Source organism: Pristiophorus japonicus, chromosome 9, assembly GCF_044704955.1.
Source record: "Pristiophorus japonicus isolate sPriJap1 chromosome 9, sPriJap1.hap1, whole genome shotgun sequence".
NCBI classification, from domain to species: domain Eukaryota; kingdom Metazoa; phylum Chordata; class Chondrichthyes; family Pristiophoridae; genus Pristiophorus; species Pristiophorus japonicus.
In genome coordinates this window covers 217,132,302-217,154,690 of record NC_091985.1, presented here as the reverse complement: position 1 = coordinate 217,154,690, position 22,389 = coordinate 217,132,302, and the positions used below count along the sequence as shown (strand labels likewise).

General features: G+C 46.1%; 2 protein-coding genes and 1 pseudogene across 3 annotated transcripts in view; 1 reads left to right on the top strand and 2 right to left on the bottom strand.

Moving 5' to 3' along the window:
- The window catches only part of LOC139273621 (zinc finger protein 530-like), an 84,710-nt gene that overhangs the window by 46,892 nt on the left and 15,429 nt on the right, over positions 1-22,389 (top strand). The gene's annotated exons all lie outside the window — the stretch shown is intronic.
- Positions 12,608-21,122, bottom strand: LOC139272882 (exosome complex component MTR3-like; annotated as a pseudogene).
- LOC139273617 (zinc finger protein 432-like) overlaps positions 13,062-22,389 on the bottom strand; it is a 137,149-nt gene continuing 127,821 nt past the window's right edge. The window contains exon 6 of one of the 2 annotated variants that reach the window (XM_070890570.1): positions 13,062-14,492. The gene's annotated coding sequence lies outside the window, so the exon portion shown is untranslated. The remainder of the gene's footprint in view (positions 14,493-22,389) is intronic. The other variant, XR_011595252.1, reaches the window with a different exon arrangement.

Genomic DNA, 22,389 nt, shown 5'->3' with positions numbered 1-22,389 from the left:
GGGCGGGGCTTTGCAGGCTGAAGTGGCGGCAGGTCCTCAACCAATCGAGGAGCCCGAGGGGCGGGACTCCTACCCTGGGAGCGTTTGATGGGACAGTGCAGAGGGAGTTTACTCTGTATCTAACCCGTGCTGTACCTGCCCTGGGATGTTTGACGGGACAGTGTAGAGGGAGCTTTACTCTGTGTCTAACCCCATGCTGTACCGGACCGGAGAGTGTTTGGTGCTGACACTTGTTACTCCCATCGATGAACACATCTTATAATCGAAAGATGATATAAGATAAACCCATCAGCTTCTCCCCTGGACACAGATCCTGAAGGACAGTGAGTGTGCGATCATTTGAAGCACCACCACCGCCCACCCCACGCCCCTCACATCTCTTATCCTTTTTTGTTGTAATGAAAAAAGACCCAGTTTCTCGCTCCTCATAACTAAATCGCCTTGGTCCTAGTATCATCTCAGTGCATCGCTTCTGCACTCCCTCCATGGCCTTGACATCTGTCCTAGAGTAAAATGCCCCAATATTCTAAATGCAATCTCTCATATATTCAACCAGCATAGCAACCCATGTATAATCTGACCTAAGTTGTACACTGTGAGAACAATGACCACTAGGTGGTGAACTTGTGGGAGACACTCCTAACCTGGACCTTCAGGTATAAAAGGGGAAGCTTCACTCACTTCCATCACTTGAGTGCTAAGGAATAAAGGACAGGTCACAGACTGACCTTCTCTCAAGCATGGGCCTCGCATGCATTTATACTGTATAGTAAGGACATATCAATGGCGACGAGGATGGGATTTAAACCACGCGAGCATGGCCACTAGCAGAACAGACGAGAGGTACTGTGTGAAGTAATGGTTGGGACAGAGATTCAACATTGTTAAAGCAGCACACAGTTCTCCAGGCAGACAAGGGCAATTGGGCATGCCCCAACATGTAATGTTTGCTAGTGCTGTTGGGGAGGAGTTAAACTAATATGGCAGGGAGATGGGAACCAATGCAGGGAGACAGAGGGAAATAAAATGGAGACAAAAGCAAAAGACAGAAAGGAGATGAGTAAAAGTAGAGTGCAGAGAAACCCAAGACAAAGAACAAAAAGGGCCACTGTACAGCAAAATTCAAAAGGGTCAAAGTGTAATAAAAAGGCAAGCATAAAATCTCGGTGCTTCAATGCAAGGAGTATTCGAAACACAGGAGAGGGCTCTGAGCTAGTTAGAGTGGGTGAGAGCTCAGACGAACAGCACACCAAGAAAGAATGCAAAAGGCAGGAGGCAACAGAGCAGAGTAGCACTAGGGTAAGTGTAAACCACAAGGTGATAGGAAGGGACAATATGTATGAATATAAAGGGGCTGCAGGAGGGGTCAAAACTAAAAATCACGGTTTCAAAACTTGTATTAAAACACTCTACCTAAACGCACGCAGCATTCGAAATAAAGTAAATGAGTTGACGGCACAAATCATTACAAATGGGTATGATTTGGTGGCCATTACAGAAACGTGGTTGCAGGTGGCCAAGACTGGGAATTAAACATACAGGGGTATCTGACAATTTGGAAAGATAGACAAGAAGGGAAAGAAGGTGGGGTAGCTCTGTTAATAAAGGATGATATCAGGGCAGTTGTGAGAGAAGATATTGGGTCTAATGAACAAAATGTTGAATCATTGTGGGTGGAGATTAGAGATAGTAAGGGAAAAAAGTCACTGGTGGGCGTAGTTTATAGGCCCCCAAATAATAACTTCACGGTGGGGCAGGCAATAATGAAGGGCTTAATGGAGGCATGTGAAAAAGGAAGGCAGTAATCATGGGTGATTTTAACCTACATATTGATTGGTCAAATCAAATCACACGGGGTAACCTTGAGGAGGAATTCATAGAATGCATACGGGATTGTTTATTAGAACAGTATGTTACAGAACCTACAAGGGAGCAAGCTATCTTAGATCTGGTCCTGTGTAATGAGACAGGAATAATAAACGGTCTCCGAGTAAAAGATCCTCTCGGAATGAGTGATCACAGTATGGTTGAATTTGTAATACAGATTCAGGGTGAGGAAGTAGTGTCTCAAATGAGTGTACTATGCTTAAACAAAGCGGACTACAGTGGGATGAGGACAGAGTTGGCTAAAGTAGACTGGAAACACAGACTAAACAGTGGCACAATTGAGGAACAGTGGAAGATTTTTAAGGAGCTCTTTCATAGTGCTCAACAAAAATATATTCCAGTGAAAAAAAAGGGCGGTAAGAGAAGGATCAACTACCATGGATAACCAAGGAAATAAAGGAGAGTATCAAATTAAAAACCAATGCGTATAAGGTGGCCAAGGTTAGTGGGAAACTAGAAGATTGGGAAAATTTTAAACGACAGCAAAGAATGACTAAGAAAGCAATAAAGAAAGGAAAGATAGATTACGAAAGTAAAATTGCGCAAAACATAATAACAGATAGTAAAAGCTTTTACCGATATATAAAACGGAAAAGAGTGACTAAAGTAAATGTTGGTCCCATAGAAGATGAGAAGGGGGATTTAATAATGGGAAATGTGGAAATGGCTGAGACCTTAAACAATTATTTTGCTTCGGTCTTCACAGTGGAAGACACAAAAACCATGCCAAAAATTGCTGGTCACAGGAATGTGGGAAGGGAGAACCTTGAGATAATCACTATCACTAGGGGGGTCGTGCTGGACAGGCTCATGGGACTCAAGGTAGACAAGTTCCCTGGTCCTGATGAAATGCATCCCAGGGTATTAAAAGAGATGGCGGAAGTTATAGCAGATGCATTCATTATAATCTACCAAAATTTCTGGACTCTGAGCATGTACCAGCCGATTGGAAAGCAGCTAATGTAACACCACTGTTTAAAAAAGGGGGCAGACAAAAGGCAGGTAACTATAGGCCAGTTAGTTTAACAGCTGTAGTGGGAAAATGCTTGAAACTATCATTAAGGAAGAAATAGCGGGACATCTAGATAGGAATAGTGCAATCAATCAGACGCAACATGGATTCATGAAGGGGAAATCATGTTTAACTAATTTACTGGAATTCTTTGAGGATATAACGAGCATGGTGGATAGAGGTGTACAGATGGATGTGGTGTATTTAGATTTCCAAAAGGCATTCGATAAGGTGCCACCCAAAAGGTTACTGCAGAAGATAAAGGTACGCGGAGTCAGAGGAAATGTATTAGCATGGATCGAGAATTGACTGGCTAACAGAAAGCAGAGAGTCGGGATAAATGGGTCCTTTTCGGGTTGGAAATTGGTGGTTAGTGGTGTGCCACAGGGATCGATGCTGGGACCACAACTGTTTACAATATACATAGATGACGTGGAGGAGGGGACAGAGTGTAGTGTAACAAAATTTGCAGATGACCCAAAGATTAGTGGGAAAGCGGGTTGTGTAGAGGACACAGAGAGATTGAAAAGAGATTTAGATAGGTTAAGCGAATGGGCTAAGGTTTGGCAGATGGAATACAATGTCGGAAAGTGTGAGGTCATCCACCTTGGAGAAAAAAACAGTAAAAGGGAATATTATTTGAATGGGGAGAAATTACAACATGCTGCGGTGCAGAGGGACCTGGGGGTCCTTGTGCATGAATCCCAAAAAGTTAGTTTGCAGATGCAGCAGGTAATCAGGCAGGCGAATGGAATTTTGGCCTTCATTGCGAGAGGGATGGAGTGCAAAAGCAGGGAGGTCCTGCTGCAACTGTACAGGGTAATGGTGAGGAAGCACCTGGAGTACTGCATGCAGTTTTGGTCACCTTACTTCAGGAAGGATATACTAGCTTTGGAGGGGGTACAGAGACGATTCACTGGGCTGATTCTGGAGGTGAGGGGGTTACCTTATGATGATAGATTGAGTAGACTGGGGGATATCGCTGGAAGTTGAAGTTCAGCGAGTTCATGTGGAGCACGTATACAGTTCATACACCAGGACGCCACCGATAATGATGAAAGTGCTCCTCAATGGCATCCCAGTATCGATGGAGCTAGACACGGGGGCCAGCCAGTCGCTGATGGGTATCAAACAGTTTGAAGAGTTGTGGGTGTCCAAAGACAGGAGGCCAAAATTATTGCCGATTGATGCGCAGCTACAGACATACACAAAGGAGATCATTCCGGTGCTAGACAGCACCACGGTAGTCATGACCCACAAAGATTCAGAGAACATTGCCACTCTGGGTTGTCGTGGGGGATGGTCCCGCACTACTGGGGAGGAGTTGGCTTGCTGTCATAAACTGAAAATGGGGCGATGTCAATGCAATTTCGTCTGTGGAGTGAGTATCATGCTCACAGATCCTGGACAAATTTGACTCATTATTTCAACCCGGCATTGGCACTTTCATGGGGGCCAAAGTAGTGATTCACATAAACCCGGATGCCAGGCCAGTACACCACAATGCCAGAGCAGTGCCATACGTGATGCGGGAAAAGATAGAAGGTGAATTGGACCACCTGCTGAGGGAAGGCATCATCTCGCCAGTTGAATTCAGTGACTGGGCGAGCCCGATTGTGCCATTGCTCAAGGCGGATGGATCGGTCAGGATATGTGGTGATTGCAAGGCCACCATCAATCAGGTGTCACTCCAAGACCAGTACCCACTACCGAGAGCGGAGGACCTCTTTGCGACGCTATCCAGTGGCAAACTTTTTTCAAAATTGGACCTGACCTCAGCTTACATGACCCAGGAGCTGGTGAGTGAGTCGAAGAAGCTGACCACCATCACGACACACAAGGGGTTGTTTGAGTACAACAGATGTCTGTTCAGGTTTCGCTCGGCCGCCGCGATCTTCCAATGAAATATGGAAAGCCTCCTCAAGTCGATTCCAGGGACAGTGGTTTTTCAGGACGACATCTCATCACGGGTTACAATGCTGGTTGAATACATGACATCACCTCCACCCCATACTGAAGAACACCTCCACAACCTGGAGGAGGTGCTATGCAGACTGGACCGGGTAGGGCTGCGACTGAAAAAGGCGAAGTGCATCTTCCTAGCTCCAGAGGTAGAATTCCTGGGAATGAGGGTAGCAGCAGACGGGATCAGCCCTACTGCATCCAAGACAGAAGCGATCCAGAGAGCACCCAGACCCTGAAACACGATGGAGCTGCGTTCGTTCCTGGGGCTCCTGAACTATTTTGGTAACTTTCTTCCCAAATTGAGCACGCTGCTAGAGCTGCTGCATGTGCTCCTATGCAAATGTCGCGAATGGGTCTGGGGGGACAGCCAGGAAAGGGCTTTTAATAGAGCATGCAATTTGTTATGTTCCAACAATCTGTTAACGTTATATGACCCATGTAAGAAACTTGTGTTAACATGCGATGCGTCGTCCTATGCTTTCGGGTGTGTGTTGCAGCATGTCAATGCCAAGGGTCAGTTACAGCCGGTAGCTTATGCCTCCAGAAGTCTGTCCCAGGCAGAAAGGGGTTAAGGGATGGTAGAAAAGGAGGCACTCGCATGTGTATATGCGGTAAAGAAAATGCACCAGTACCTGTTTGGCAGGAAATTTGAGCTGGAGACAGATCACAAACCCCTAACGTCCCTTTTGGCCGACAACAATGCCATAAATGCAAATACATCAGCCTGCATACAGAGGTGGGCACTCACTTTAGCCGCCTATAACTATACAATTCAGCACAGACTGGGCACCGAAAACTGTGCCGATGCACTCAGCAGGCTCCCAATAGCTACCACTGAGGGGGCTACCGAGCATGCTGCTGAGATGGTCATGGCAGTTGAAGCTTTCGGAAGCGAAGGCTCACCCATGACAGCCCGTCAGATTACAGTCTGGACAAATAGAGACCCGCTATTGTCTCTAGTCAAGAAATGTATCCTGAATGGGGACTGGGCAGCCTCGTACAGGGCATGCCCTGAGGAATTTAAACCATTTCACAGGCGCAGGGAGGAACTCTCGATCAGGCTGATTGCCTACTGTGGGGAAACCGCGTAGTCATGCCCCAGATGGGCAGAGAGGTGTTCATCAGAGAACTGCACAATGAGAACCCGGGCATTGTCATGATGAAGGCAATTGCCAGGTCACACGTTTGGTGGCCAGGGATAGACGCAGATCTGGAACTTTGTGTTCGCAGGTGCAACACGTGTGCCCAATTGGGCAATGCGTCCAGGGAAGCCCCCCTTAGCCCCTGGCCATGGCCCGCCAAGCCTTGGTCACGCATCCGTGTGGACTACGCAGGTCCTTTCATGGGAAAAATGTTTTTGGTTGTAGTAGACGCCTACTCCAATTGGATCAAGTGTGACATTTTAAATTCAAGCACATCCTCTGCCACGGTAGAAAGTCTATAGGCAATGTTTGCCGCCCACAGTCTACTGGACATCTTGGTCAGTGACAATGGCCCGTGCTTCACAAGCACTGATTTCCAGGACTTCATGGCAGGCAATGGAATTAACCATGTCAAAACGGCACCATTCAAGCCGGCCTCAAATGGCCAGGCAGAATGAGCAGTGCAGATAATTAAATAGGGGATGCTCAGAATCCAAGGGGGTTCCCTACAAAGCCACTTATCACGCTTCCTGTTGGACTACAGATCCCGACCACACGCGCTCACAGGGGTTCCACCCGCAGAGCTGCTAATGAAAAGGACGCTCAAAACCTGGTTATCCCTTATACACCCCACCATGAAAGAAAGTGTCGAGAGCAGGCGCCAGTCACAATATGACTATCATGACAGGAATGTGAGGGCGTGATGTATTGATGTAAATGACCCTGTTTTTGTCCTCAACTACGCTGCAGGGCCCAAATGGCTCGCAGGCACTGTGATTGTCAAAGAGGGAAATAGGATTCTGGTAGTTAAACTTACCAATGGACAAATTTGCCGCAAACATGTGGATCAAAGAAAAAGGAGTTTCAGCAACCCCATAGAAGAAGCAGAGGAAGAACACAATATAGAGTTCACTCCACCACAGGTGACCGAACACCGGAACCAAAGGGAGGAGAGCCCTGTCACTGTGGGCAGTCCGGATAGGCCTGAGGCACTGCAAACAGCAGACACTCAGGCTAGCACCCAACAACCGGAGCCCCAACTCAGGCACTCTACAAGAGAGCATAAACCACCAGAGAGACTCAACCTGTGATCCCAATAAGACTTTGGGGGGGAGGTGATGTCATGTATTCAACCAGCATAGTAACCCATGTATAATCTGACCTAAGTTGTACACTGTGAGAACAATGACCACTAGGTGGTGAACTTGTGGGAGACACTCCTAACCTGGACCTTCAGGTATAAAAGGGGAAGCTCTACCCACTTCCATCACTTAAGTGCTAAGGAATAAAGGACAGGTCACAGACTGACCTTCTCTCAAGCATGGGCCTCGCGTGCATTTATACTGTATAGTAAGGACGTATCACAATCTAACCAATCATTTGTGCTCAACACCCAGTTTATCCAACATAGGATACATTTTTTTTAAACAATTTGATCAACTTGTTCTCCCACTTATGAAAATTTATGTACATGAATTCTTGTAAGGTTCTGCTGGGAACCAGGGAATGTGTCCTTGTAAATCACAGATTAGAGAAGTTCCAGCTGTCTTTTCTTTGCTTCCTGCCAAAACCCAACAGAGAAGATATGAAGAGTCCAGTGTAAGAGGTGGATCACTGCAGGGTATAAAAGTGAAGGCAGACTGATGTAAGGGGGAATTTGGGAGACACCGGAGATCAAGCTCAGGGTGCCTGAGGTTCCATCCAGCGTGCTGACCTCGTTTCAGTTACTGTGGACATGTGGGACTTACATGTTTACTCTGATTGATGGATCAATATAAGGTACAGCAGAGGACAAAGAATCTGCTCATATTCTCTTTCTTCTTGTATTTCTTAAGATATTAAAGTTGCTGACACTGGACTCTCGAACCTGCTAATTAATACTTTTCCTACCATTTTTTCCCTACAAAATGTAATTTCTCACATTTCTCAGGGTCAAATTTCACCAGTTACGTCACACTGAACAAATTACATTCATCTTCACAGTTAGCCATGGTCCCATTTTGGTCTCATATGGAGAGTTTGATCTTGTGGCCCACATACCAAAGCGGGACTAATTGAACAGCTTTTCACAGAGCCGGCACAGACTCAATGGGCTGAATAGCTTCCTTCTGTGCTGTATAATTCTATGATTTTGAGTCATTAATAAAGTAGATAAGGGAGTGTCAATCATGTTGATGAAAGGGAGAGCGCTTGGGATTGGAGACAACCTTTTGACATGGAGGGAATTGATCAGGAGGTAGGGGCAGAGAGTGGGGATGAAAGGTACCCACTCAAATTGGCTGGATGTGACAAGTGGTGACCCCCAAGGATCTGTTCTGGGTCCTCAACCTTTCACCATATTTATTATTGGCTCTACTCGGAATTCCATCATGGCAAACGAGCCAAAGGTGGGCAGAGGAAATGTTTCAAGGAAACCCTCAAAGCCTCCCTGATAAATGCAATATCTCACCAACGCCTGGGAGTCGCTGGCCAAAGACCGCCCTAAGTGGAGGAATTGCAACCGGGAGTGCGCAGGCAGTGGAAAAAGCGTGTGGCAAACCTGTCGCACCCTCTCTTACCCTCAACAACTATCTGTCCCACAGGGACTGTGGCTCTTGTATTGGACTGTTCAGCCACCTAAGGACTCATTGTAAGTCTTCCTCGATTCTGAGGGACTGCCTATGATGATGATGATATTGGCTTGGATGAAGAAACTGAGTTGTATATCCAGTTTTGCAGATAACAGTACATCCCTCCAGTCTGAAGAACCTCCATCAACCACTACTCTCTGTTTTCTGCCATTTGGCCAACTTCCTCTCCACGGTGTCCCATTCCCTTGAATAATCTGAGCCTTCTGTCCGGCACCTTATCAAACACCTTTTGACAATCCATCTGCACAACATCCCCTGCATTTCCTTTCTCACTGCACTATGTAATTTTCTCAGATAATCCCTGCTGTCCTGAATGAATCCATTTCACTAACAGATGTTGCAATGTTTGCTCCACACCACAGAGATTCTCCTGGAGTTTGAAATAAATCCGCTTTAAAAATGATGCAGAGTTTCAGCCAATGAGGGAGATCCTGGCTCAGCCCCGGGCACTCGACGCAGAAAACCCTGCCCCTCAAACACTTCGATTGGTTGGAGGACCAGCAACCGCTCAGTTCTCCAGCCCCACCCCTGCTCTTCCTATTGGTCCGGAGCTGCCGTCAATCTCCCGGGCAGTGTGAGCTGAGCATGCGCAGTGCGAGTACTGGAGATGCACGGACGCCAAGATGAGCTCAGGCTGGAGCCGGACTCTGCACCGGGTGAGAATCAGCGGGGCGCAGGGGACTCATCGATCGGCAAGTGTGCGGGGAGGCTTCATAAACATCTGGTGTAGACCGCAAACCCCGAGTAATAACCCGAAACTCCCGCGTTTGCAGCGACGGATTTTTCTCCCGGTAATAGGCCCGGATTCACCGCCATCTTTGTGCAGGAAGGTGGGAAGATTCAGAGTGCAGCCTGCTCGCTTCATGGCGTAACAACGCATGCGCAACCATCTTGGCAGAGGAATAGAGTGTGCGGGGCTACTGTGTGTTCCCAACCGGATCCCAGTCCGGGAGTGAAAATCTTTGACTCATTTATTTTATTCTCACTCTCCACCATTGGATTTCTCACCATCTCTCCTGAAGGCGTTGGTAAGTGCCGAGCTTATGGTTTACATCCCACACAATTCTAACAGAAGAGCCCCAGAGCTGGGCCCCCTTCTACAGTCCCAGGGTTAGATTCCCCATGTATAGTCCCAGGGTGAGAATCCCTATGTACAGTCCCAGGGTTAGATTCCACATGTACAGTCCCAGGGTTAGAATCCCCATGTTCAGTCCCAGGGTTAGAATCCCCATGTACAGTCCAAGGGTTAGAATCCCCATGTACAGTCCAAGGGTTGAAATCCCTATGTACAGTCCCAGGGTTAGAATCCCCATGTACAGTCCCAGGGTTAGAATCCCCATGTACAGTCCCAGGGTTAGAATCCCCATGTACAGTCCCAGGGTTAGAATCCCCAAGTACAGCCCCAGGGTTAGAATCCCCATGTACAATCGCAGGGTTAGAATCCCCACATACAGTCACAGGGTTAGAATCCCCATGTACAGTCCCAGGGTTAGAATCCCCATGTACAGTCCCAGGATTAGAATCCCCATGTACAGTCTCAGGGTTAGAATCCCCTTGTACAGTCCCAGGATTAGAATCCCCATGTGCAGTCCCAGGTTTGGAATCCATCGCACGGAAGTGGAATTTCAGCCTTGGTGTTACAAGTTTCTTTGGTTACAGGCTGGAGAGAGGAATAATTCACTGACAGGCCCTTTTAAATTTATGTGGTCAGGTATTCAAATTCCCGGTAACTCTAATCCTGGATTTAAAGGAGGGGAGAGCTCTGTTTAAATCAAATAGTCTCTTTGGAGATTCTCTGAGAGAAGGATCTGGTCAGCTTGAAACTCTGAAAGCAAAAAAATCGGTTAGAAATTTCTAATTGGTAGTTTTTGACAAATTTCAACTCCCACAGGAAGGGGAAAATCTGTAACAAGGGAGTAACTGGGCAAGATTTTAAATGTTTTAACAAAGGATTCGAGGGACTCTTACATTTGGGATCCTTATTTTGTTCACGTGAGGAGTTAGGTAACAGACTTCCACCTGTGAATATAGAGCTGTATTATTAGGCCATGATCTGTTTATTTGTTCATCTTCTGTTGAATACATTTGCTGAGTAAATTTAAAACTAGGTTTGCAGACGTGATGCTTTATTCACACATCGAAGGTGAGAGAGATGCTGTGGAACACACGTTAAATCCAATAGCTGAAAGCAATTAACAGACTGGGTTAAATGATCCTGGGTATGTGAAGGAACGTTGTATAGAAACTAGAATTGTCTGTTCTGAATTTCTATCCTGTACGTACAGTGATGACTTTTGTAAACTCCTTTTACAGTGTATTAGAATGGGAGGATTTTCAGATGGGAAACTCAAACCAAATAGCACATCAAGATCTGACAGAGTCACTCGATTCATCAGGACCTGAATATCATCAACCTTTGACTGTGGAAGGAGAAATGTTTGTCTGTTCTGTCTGTGGGAAAGGATTTCAAACGTCAGTGTGACTGGAAAAGCACCAAGACAAACACACCCAAGTGAGAGTGTTCCAGTGCACTGACTGGAAAGAGTTTTAACCAGTTACACAGCCTGAAAACACATTGCACCATTCACAGTGGGGAGAAACTGTACACGTGTTCTGTGTGTGGACGAGGCTTCAACTGATCTTCCAAACATGGAAAGTCACAAGGATACCCGCACCACGGAGAAACCATGGAAATGTGGGGATGTAGGAAGGGACTCAGATCACCGTCTGAGCTGGAAACTCATCGACGATTTCACACCGGGGAGAGGAGGTTCACCTGCCCCGTGTGTGGGAAGGGATTTACTCATTCATCCAACCTTCGGAGACACCAGCTAATTCACACTAGGGCGAGGTCGTTCACCTGTTCTGTGTGTGAGAAGGGATTTTCTCAGTTATCCAACCTGCTGACACACAAACGAGTTCACACTGGGGAGAGGCCGTTCACCTGCTCTGACTGTGGAAAGGGATTCACTCTGCTAGCCGGTCTCCAGAAACACCAGCGAATCCACACTGGGGAGAGGCTGTTCACCGGCTCTGTGTGTGGAAAGGGATTCACTCAGTCATCCGGCCTGTTGGCACACAACAAGGTAGTTCACCCTGAGGAGAGGCCGTTCACTTGCTCTGAGTGTGAGAAGGAATTCACTCGGTCATCCAACTTGCTGAACCACAAACGAGTTCACACTGGGGAGAGAACGTTCACCTGCTCTGTCTATGGGAAGGGATTCACTCTGCTAGCCAGTCTCCAGAAACACCAGCGAGTTCACACTGGGGAGAGGCCGTTCAAGTGCTCTGTGTGTGGAAAAGGATTCACTCAATCATTCGGTCTGTTGGCACACAACAAGGTAGTTCACACTGAAGAGAGGCCGTTCACTTGCTCCGAATGTGGGAAGGGATTTGCTCTGTCATCCACCCTTCTGATACACCAGCGAGTTCACACTGGAGAGAGGCCATTCAGCTGTTCTGTCTGTGGGAAGAGATTCGCTCTGTTACTCTGTCTCCAGAAACACCAGTGCATTCTCACTGGTGAGAGGCCATTCAATTGCTCCAAATGTGGGAACAGATTCACTCGGTCATCCGAGCTCCTGAGACACCAGCAAGTTCACACTGGGGAGAGGCCGTTCACTTACTCCAAATGTGGGAAGAGGTTCACTCACTCATCCCACCTGCTGGTACACAATAAGCAAGTTCACACTGGGGAGAGGCCGTTTCCTTGCTCCGTGTGTGGGAAGGGATTCACTCTGTTATCCGACCTCCTGAGACACCAACACGTTCACAACTGATGGCAGGGGTTGGATTCTGCTGTTAATTACACCCAAGACAGAACTATGTTCATTCTGGAAGTTGCGATTTGTTTCTGTCAATGTTAGTAACCCTGTAACTTGGCTATAGTTTGATCATCTATATAAATGTCAAATAAATCAGCTTTTTTTTTAGAAAAGTATTTACTGAAACATCCACGAATAAGAGTTCATCTAAGCCTTACTGACAAGCTGTGGGAGTTTCCTCTTAATTTATCTGGTTAGGCACTGCTGGACCAACAGAGTAAAGCTTCTGACAGCCCTCAATATAAGCCTTGATCGCTTCCACTGACGTCTCCTCCTCCCACTCTCCCTTCGACACCAGTCCCGAGATCCGATTGAGGGTGGGCAGCAGTACCACAGTCAAGCTGCCGTTATCCAACCCCTGGGTGCTGGCTGCGCTGTACTCCTCGGCTGCAGTCGGGTCCAGGACGGGGACTTCCCCGCACTGCCTCAAGGAGCAGCCCACCACCACGTCAAACAAGGAGCAGCCCACCACCATGGAGGTGCAGGTCAGCCTCGGCTGCTAGGGTGGAGCCATCGTTCTCCAGGACCATCACGTACACCTCAATCTGGGACCTGGAGTACCTGTGAAAATGTAAATTCCCGGATTCTTTTACCTCAATCTGGTTCAGTAAAATTACTGAGTCGAATACCTCTTGTGCTTTGAACAAAGCAGTCTTTATTACCGGCTAGTAAGACCTATCAGACAGAAGATATACTCTCTGGATAGAGCGTACACACTCCCTACGGATAGGTGAAGTTACATCGTAAAGCGTCAACAGTTATACAGTTTTGAAATCAGATAACAAATGGATTGACAGTCTAACTCAGCCACTCATTAGTCAATCTATATGAGATGTTCTTCTTGAAAGCTCAAGCATTGCCTCTAAATGTTTCAATCTAATGGTGTGACTACTAACTGAGACCTTGCAATTCTGCAGATTTATTTTATGTTACAATTAGATGTCATTGGCAGGAGTAGTGACTTGAAACCTTGAGACAGACTGTTAGCTATGCTGATGTTGCACTATTTGTAATCTGACATTCTCCCAGCTATTCTTCCATGGCTTATACATTTTCATATATTCCGTTTACTTTACTGTCCTTAATTCCATATATTCCGTTCAGATATCCACATCCCTCCTTTTATCATTCTATGATAACATTTAGGATCATTCTAGGAGTATTGCATTGTTGAGTAGTTCTCTAGTTTGTTGGATCATAACCCGGGAACCCTTGACCACAAGAGGGTCTGCTAACCTTGTCATCATTACTTTACAGCAGAGGTTAAGGCAACCAACAATCAAACAGCAGGTAATTATTATTACGATGAGAACAATTGCCCCATGTATTAGATAGGATCTCCAAGATCCACCCAGAAACCAATCAAACCTGCTAAGTTCTTTTGCTGGTGTGGATAACTTCTTCACCTCCCTCCTTATGTGATCGGCAAGGTGGGTTATGTTTTCTGAACTATCAGGAATGTAAGTGCAACATTCAGATCCTATCAGGGCACACGTTCCCCCTTTCTCAGCTAACAGGTAATCGAGGGCCATTCGGTTTTGTAATGCTACGGTCCTTATCGCTACCATTTCAGCTGTGATGCCCTCCAGAGCCTCAGCAGTGCGATTAGCTACCTGTTCCAATATCGTTTCTTTGAATCCATCTAACAGTCTCAGTTAGGGTCAGTGGAACGGTGCGCAAAGGAATTCCCCCTTTGGAATGTATAGGGATATGTGAACACACCCAGCATCTAGTGAAGTGCCCTTTTTCCGCATAAACGTAAGATATATACAAAAAGGTGTTTACATGGAGCTCTCGCCTTTGTCTTCCTTCCCGTGCGCCAAAACTGTCATATATCAACACTATTATTCAGACAGTGGCATACAGACACGGTCTCATCTTATAAATAGTCCAATTATTTAGCTGATAAAAAGAGTTCTGTTTTCACGTTTCCCTTCTTCAGGTCTCCGTCAGTGTATTTGGCTGTCTTACGGGTAAAAGTTCAAACTGATCCTCCTTCAACTGCCTTGTTCAGCTATGGGGAAGAGGAGATCTGGAACAGAAACAGGAATTAGACTAACCAGCAAAATTTGTTTAAATGGTGATGAGCTTGCAGTGGTGCAGGTGAACCCAGGCACTTTTCCCCTCAACCTTGGCTGCAGTGGGGGTAGTGAGTGACACCTAAAAAGGCCCCTCCCATTGTGGCTCTAATCCCTTCCGAATCCATACTTCCCTGGTGCCACGAGGGACAATTCGGGTAAAACTGGGAGGTCGAGGTGAGCATCTTGAACCTGGTTGTGAACTAGTCGCAGAGCCTGAGTCAGAGAAAGAACATAGGTGGTCATCAGTCTAGCTGAGATCTCATATCTAGGAACAATTTCCCTCATTAACACCTTAACAACAGTCTGAGTCTTATTGTCCAGGTTAGGGTAGGCTTCAATCCATCGGCTAAACACATCTACTATTACTAACACATATTTGTAACACTGAACTTTTTGCAACTCAATGTAGTCCAACTGAAATGTCTCAAAGGGACCTTCGGATAGGGGCTGTTTACCCCAATCACAGGGGACTCCCTTCCCTGGATTATGTTGCTGGCCAACCAGGCAACGACTACTGATGTTCTGGGTGAGCGCCTGGAGTCTAGGGTGCCCCCAAGTAGCCAAAAGTGTGTCACTCGTGGTCCTTGCTCCACAATGAGTAGCAAAATGCATATATTCAATAACTCATAGAGCCAACTTGTCAGACATGCAAGTCTGTTCCGCGGGAGTGGTCCAGAGTTTAGAAACATTGTCATAAGTACATGCATAATATTTCCACAACAGTTTATCTTTTTCAGGAGCGTCCTCCTGTGCTTTTATAACATCTTGGATGGTTGGCATTGGTTTTTCCGAGGCTAACTTATCCTTCGCAGGATTTTTAGTCTGACTCATAATTTTGGGCACTACCATCTGTTGGTCACGAGAGGCCTGTTTGGCCTCTTGGTCAGGACAACGATTCCCTATATCAACCAGAGAATTTCCGGTAGTATGGGCGGTACATTTGACAATGGCAATGTGTTTGGGGAACATGAGGGCTTGCAACAAATCAGATACTAGCTGTTTATGAGATATCTCATTCCCCTGTGAGGTTAGGAATCCCCTATTTTTCCATAATTGTCCGAAATCATGGGCCACCCCAAAGGCATACCTAGAGTCGGTATAGATATTGACTTTGAGATCTTTGGCCAAGATACAGGCTCGGGTGAGGGCGAATAGTTCAGCTTGTTGAGCAGAATAGGCGGTTTCAAAAGCGGCAGATTCCAAGACCTGATTCTCCTGGTTTACTATGGCGTATCCTGAGATTCTTCTGGATTAATAGAAGTACTTCCGTCAACATACATAAACAATCATGACTGGGTTCTTCCTCATCTTGGGTTGGCTCAGTAAGAATACAGTCTGGATCTTCCATTGGTACATCAACTAAATCTTCCCTGACTGATGTGGCCTCTTAAATTAAAGATAAGCAATCATGACTGGGTTCTTCCTCATCTTGGGGTGGCTCAGTAAGAAAACAGGCCAGATTAATTGCAGTACAGTGCCAAAAGGTCAGTTTAGGATTGCCTGTGATTGCCCTGCACTGGGATCTCAATCGGATCAATGGGAGTATAACCCACTTGGGAGGGGTCCTCTGCCCACACATGAGGATCCACATAGTCAGGTATGTCCGAGCCAGTATGATGCTGTAGAGTCCTTAAGACCTTCTCGGGGTCCCCATGAAATTGGACTGTTCGGCCATGTTTTACAATTTGCACATCCCGGCTGGTAGGGTCAGCCTCATCTATGGCCTTGCGTACCATAACTCCCAAATCTTTAGCATGGTGAGGGGCTAATACTTCACGAGCAATATGCGGTGCCATTGTTAGGGGCTGTTTCCACAGATTCTTATCCACTTCCACAAAATCTGCCTCTTTCCAGTCCAGTCACTCTAGCCCTTAATAGAATTCCCTTCACTTCCCCTTCATGATCCTGATAAAAGTTCTGCAGGTCCTGATTCTTTCCACTGGGATCATATGCTAGGGTCACGTGATAGGGTGCCTACGGCAGGTCCAGAGATCACCACTGAGGGGTTCTAGTGGTATAATACTGCCGCTTAAGGGTTTCCTGTTTTACAATAATCCCATCATCTCCACACTCCAAATGCAACTGGAATTTGCAAAGGAGGTCTCTAGCCATCAAGTTACAGTCCAGATTGGTAGTGATGACAAATCGATGTTCTACCAATTCTTCTTGGTAACCCACTTAACTAGTTCTGACACCGGGAATGTCGAGATTTGTCCCAAGAATCCTGAAAGTTCCTGTGTTTCAGTAGAGACAGGGAGTTTAAGCTTTGATTGTACAGAAGACATGAAGGCTCCCGTATCTATCAAAAAGGGTTGCCACTCATTCAGAATGGGTTCGTCGTCCGGGGAGGATCCCTGCACAATCAAGCTGCGTAGTCAATCGGGGGACAATTGACCAAAGGGGTTGTTTCTGGGAGAAGTTAGTGTAAGATCCTCCTCTCCCCCCTTGCCCCCCTCCTCTTCCTCCTCTTCCTTTTCCATGCTGACAGTAGGGGCAATTTTTATTCCAATGTCCTTCCTGCCCACAATTAAAACAATCAATTCCTCTTACCCAGTCCCGGCCTCTTCCCATATCATGCCGGGGACAATAGGGAGGTTTATTAGCAGGGCTCGGCCCGTTTGGTTGTTTAGTATAACCGTATCCTTGCTTATCCATCCAATCCTGTATGCAACACTACGGTTCTATTGATCCTTCCTCCCGAGATGGCTCTTCCTTTCTAGTCATGTATTCAGTCTTGACCCGGGTTGGGGGCGCACCTCCCCCCTCCCCTTTATTTTCCTGCCAATAATATCTAACTGTCCTCTCCATCTGTCCGGATAGTGTGAGCAATCAAATAGTTGTTTGAAGATCACAGACATCTATAGAGAGGTGGTCTGCAGCTTGTTGTGCATCAGGGTTTTCATTGGTCTGACAGGGAATTGGTGTCGGGACTTTGGGATCTTGGAAATCATTTCTAGGCCGGAGGATGTTTCAGAGCTGTCTGACTGCTTGACAGTTCTGCGTCTCGATCGGCGGGGGTGTTTGCTATGTCTTTCACAACTTGGACTGGTAGATTGACTAGAAGATTTACGGGACTGTTTGTGATGTCGAGATATAGTTCTGCCCTTTCGAGTGTGAGATCTGGTCCTTTCGGCTATATTGCTTGTAAACTGGGGATCCGAATCGCTATCAGAGGATGAGGAGTCAGTTCGGGTTTGTTGCTTTGGTGGTATGGGGTTATTTTTAACTCCTCTTTTTACCGGAGTGTTAGGTGGAGGGTATTGGGAAGAGGACTGGAGCAAGAGGCCAGGGGGTGCGGGAGGCGCCGTTGGGCGCTGAGTCAGTGGCCACTCATCAATTTCATCATCAGCCTCGGTTAACACAATGCCAGCCATTTTAACTCGTAGTTGATCAATACCTTTCTCAGAGGTCCCAGAGGATCTCTTAGCAAGTTTTTTTTTTGTGCGCACATTCTTTCTTTATGACATCTACAGTTTTAACATGTGTTCCCTCTGTCAATGAAAGTCCTAATTTAATAGCATTTGTTTGCCAACTTGACAGAAGTGATGCATCTTTTAATTTCTGACAATAATGTCGCCAGGTTGCAATTAAATTTTTATCCCCTTTTCCTCGTCCCCTTCTCCAAATTAATCCCTGTGCTTTTTTTGCTACCGCTACGCTTCTAGTGCCACCTAGAGGCCACTGGTCATCCCCTAATAATTTATTCAGGGCTCCTGATAATTTTCTAAAGTCATCAGCTCTTTCAGGGAAATCCTCACATAGCTTTTGTAGCGGACTATCCGCATCCGTTGTTTTATCCAACTGATTACCCATTTTCACGCTGCCCCTCGTATTACCGTGTCGTTACGTGTTCGTGTCGTCGTGCAATTTAAACAAACTTAAAAATAGACACAGACTTTACAGAAACTAACACTGACTTTAACTAACTCCAAATAAACAAACTTTACTAATGCTAACACTTACCCGCGTCGCCACGCCGTTCACGTCGCCGCGCGATACTTAAAACTCCCACGTCGCCCCGCAGTTCACGTCGCCGCGCAATCCGCATTGCCTCGCAGTTCACGTCGCCACGCAATCCGCGTCGACCCGTGGCTCACGTCGCCGCGCGAGTTAAGATACTTAAAATTTTAAAAGATAAACAAGGACTTCTAATACTTACCCGCGTCGCCGCGCGGTTCACGTCGCCGCACGATTTCAATACAAAATAGACAAAGACTTCTAACACTTACCCGCGTCGCCGCGCGATTTCAATACTTAAAACTCTAAACACTTAAGACTTACAAAGACTTACTGACATTAGCACTGACTTTCGCGATACGCGTTGCTGCGCCTCTGCGTCACTACGCGTCGGCGTCACTGCGTGTCTACGTCACTGCGCGTTTGCGTCACTACGCGTTAGTGTCGCTGCGCGTTCGCGTCGTTTGCGCGTCTGCGCCGCTGCGCGTTCGCGTCGGCCCTACCTTCCGAGTTGCTGCGGGTTTTTTAATTCAATCAGAGCCTAGACGGGCCAAGTGATATACAAGGTCGACGTCGTACCTGAATTGAACACCTATCCTCTATTTAATTCCCCATTTTATTCCCTGTGAGCCTAATTTTCTAATTTTGATTTCTTATGAGCCTCAATTAATTTCTTTCAGTCTCCAAATTTCCCTATCCTTTCGCGTTACTGCGCAGTTTAAATTCAATCAGTCAATGAAAGCCCTAATTTAATGGAGTTTTTCTGCCAACTGGACAGGAGTGATTTATTTTTTTTACTGCAGTGGAATTTTTTTCATAATTTAAAATCTCAGAACATTTTTTTTAGCACCTATTTAGTACGTTACTTTTTTTTGTATAACTAGAGAGAAGTCTGGCACGTAGGCTGTGAACTGCTTTTCGTTATCTCAATTGTTCCAGCCTCAAGGTCGTGTTATTTAATATAATTTTTTTTTAAAAATCCTTTTGAATCCATCTCAGTTGTTTTGCTGTGCCTTCTCTGAATGTTTTCTTTCAACAAGTTTTTCTTTTTTTTTTAACCACCGGGACCATGTAATTTTTTCTTTTTTTTTAACAAACCTATCCTTTGTGCATTTCCTGGCTCCGTAACTTATCATCCGAATATACGTAATTCAATAAGGTTCACACTCTTAAACTTCCCACATACAGGACAACACTACGAAGGGTTAAAACAAACTTTCATTCTGTTTGAGATAAAACAAACCACAACTCCCCAGCTTTTTTTACACAGTAAAAATCACAGAAGCATTTCTCATTTAAACAGACATTCACAAGAGTCTCTTTTCTTTCCTATTAATTTTTTGGATCCATGATTGATCATCTATCCCTATCTAGCTCTAACTATCTTTCCAAGTCGCCGCTTGGTTTGCGTCATCGCGCAATTTCCCTATCTCTATCCCTATTCTAAGTTTGAAAGGTATTCACCAGATTGTCCTGGATCTTGTTCAGACACTACCTGAGAACCAGCGAGTGGCTAAACTTTCCTCAGACTTTTGAAACCGGGGGAAACTGGAGCAGTATTGAAATCATACTCACTCCAGTGGCCACTTTCCCCTCGTCTCGTCCAAGGCTAGTCTGGCTCTTAATTCGCAAGTTTTCGGCAGTCGTCCGTTGAGATCCCACTTCTGACACCAAATGTAAATTCCCAGATTCTTTTACCTCAATCTGGTTCAGTAAAATTACTGAGTCGAATACCTCTTGTGCTTTGAACAAAGCAGTCTTTATTACCGGCCAGTAAGACCTATCAGACAGAAGATATACTCTCTGGATAGAGCGTACACACTCCCTGCGGATAGGTGAAGTTACATCGTAAAGCGTCAACAGTTATACAGTTTTGAAATCAGATAACAAAATACAAATGGATTGACAGTCTAACTCAGCCACTCATTAGTCAATCTATATGAGATGTTCTTCTTGAAAGCTCAAGCATTGCCTCTAAATGTTTCAATCTAATGGTGTGACTACTAACTGAGACCTTGCAATTCTGCAGATTTATTTTATGTTACAATTAGATGTCATTGGCAGGAGTAGTGACTTGAAACCTTGAGACAGACTGTTAGCTATGCTGATGTTGCACTATTTGCAATCTGACATTCTCCCAGCTATTCTTCCATTGCTTATACATTTTCATATATCCCGTTTACTTTACTGTCCTTAATTCCATATATTCCATTCAGATATCCACAAAGGCAGATGGCAGGCGGCAGACTCTGCTCCATGATCGACGAGTTCTCTTTTCCCCAGTTGCCGTGGATCCAGGCGGCTCTCTTCCTACAAGAGAACGGGGCGAATCTGAACTCAAAACCCAGGGTTGCCCCGTTCATGCGGCGCTCCTCCTTCCTGTCGTTCTCGCGGGGTCCATACATGGTGCACAGCACCTTGCTCCGCCCGCAGTCGGAGTACACCCAGCCGTCCGCCTGGCTCACCAGGCCGGCCCGCGCAAACACGGGCCTCGGCTCGGCGGCGGTTCGCCCGTCCGCCCGGGGGTGTACAGGCCCCAGCTTGGTGCCCACATCGGCCCTCTCAAACAGCAGCGGCGACTGGGATTCGTCCAGGCCCCGCACCCGCTTGGTGTCCACCGGCATCAGTTTTCTTTTAAACACAGTGTGCCTAGTCCTTGATATCTCAGTGATAGGGATTGAAGAAGCCTTGGTGACTTGCTACTGTAGATGATGCACACTACAGACACAGTGGTCCTCATGTTTTTACCCAAGATGGGCCTCAACCCAGTCATTTGTTCCCAATGTTGATGCAGTGGTTCAAGAGGTGCCAGGTATCAGGAGCAGTGTCAAGGGATGGGTGGGACAGTAAGCTGTGAAGAGAACACAAAGCATCTGCAAAGGGATATGGACAGGTTAAGAGAGTGGGCAATAAGGCAGATGGAGCATAATGTGGGGAACTGTGAGGTTATTCACTTTATTAGGAAGGACAGAAAAACAAATATTTTACATTGTGAGAAAATGTTAAATGTTCAGAGAGGCTTGGGTGTCCTCGTACAGGAAACGCTCAAAGTTAGCATGCAGATACAGCAAGCAATTAGGAAGGTGAATGGCATATTGGCCTTTATTGCAAGGAGGTTGGAGTACAAGAGTAAGGAAGTCTTACTACAATTGTACAGGGCTTTGGTGAGACCACAGAGATTGAGTAGATTATACTCTCTCGAGTTTAGAAGAATGAGAGGGGATCTCATTGATAAGGGGGATTGACAGGGTAGATGCTGAGAGGTTACTTCCCCTGGTCGGAGAGTCTAGAACTAGGGGACATAGTCTCAGGATAAGGGATAGGCCATTTCTGACCGAGTTGAGGAATTTCTTCACTCAGAGGATTGTGAATCTTTGGAATTCTCTACCTGAAAGGACTGTGGCTGTTGAGTCATTGAGTATATTCAAAGCTAAGATAGATAGATTTATAGACTCCAGGGGAATCACGGGATTATGGGGAACAGGTGGAAAAGTGGAGTTGAGGTCGAGGATTAGGTTGAGGTCATGGTGTTATTGAGTGACGGAGCAGGCTCGAAGTGCTGCATGGCCTACTCCTGCTTCCAGTTCTTATGCTTTTATGTTCTTAAATTGTTTCCAGAGACTGTAGGGTTTGTAACCAGAGGACACAGATTTAACTAGCACAAGAATCAGAGGCGAAATGAGGAAATAAATACACAATGAGCTGTTATGATCTGGAATACACAGCCTGAAAGGGGGCCAGGAGCAGATTCAGTAATAAGTTTCAGCAGGGAATTGGGAAATACTTGAATTGGAAAAAATGCAGAGATATTGGGAAAGTGCAGGGGGACTGGCACTAATTGGGATATAGGGAAGGAGCAGGGGAAGTGGGACTAATTGGTTAGGTCTTTCA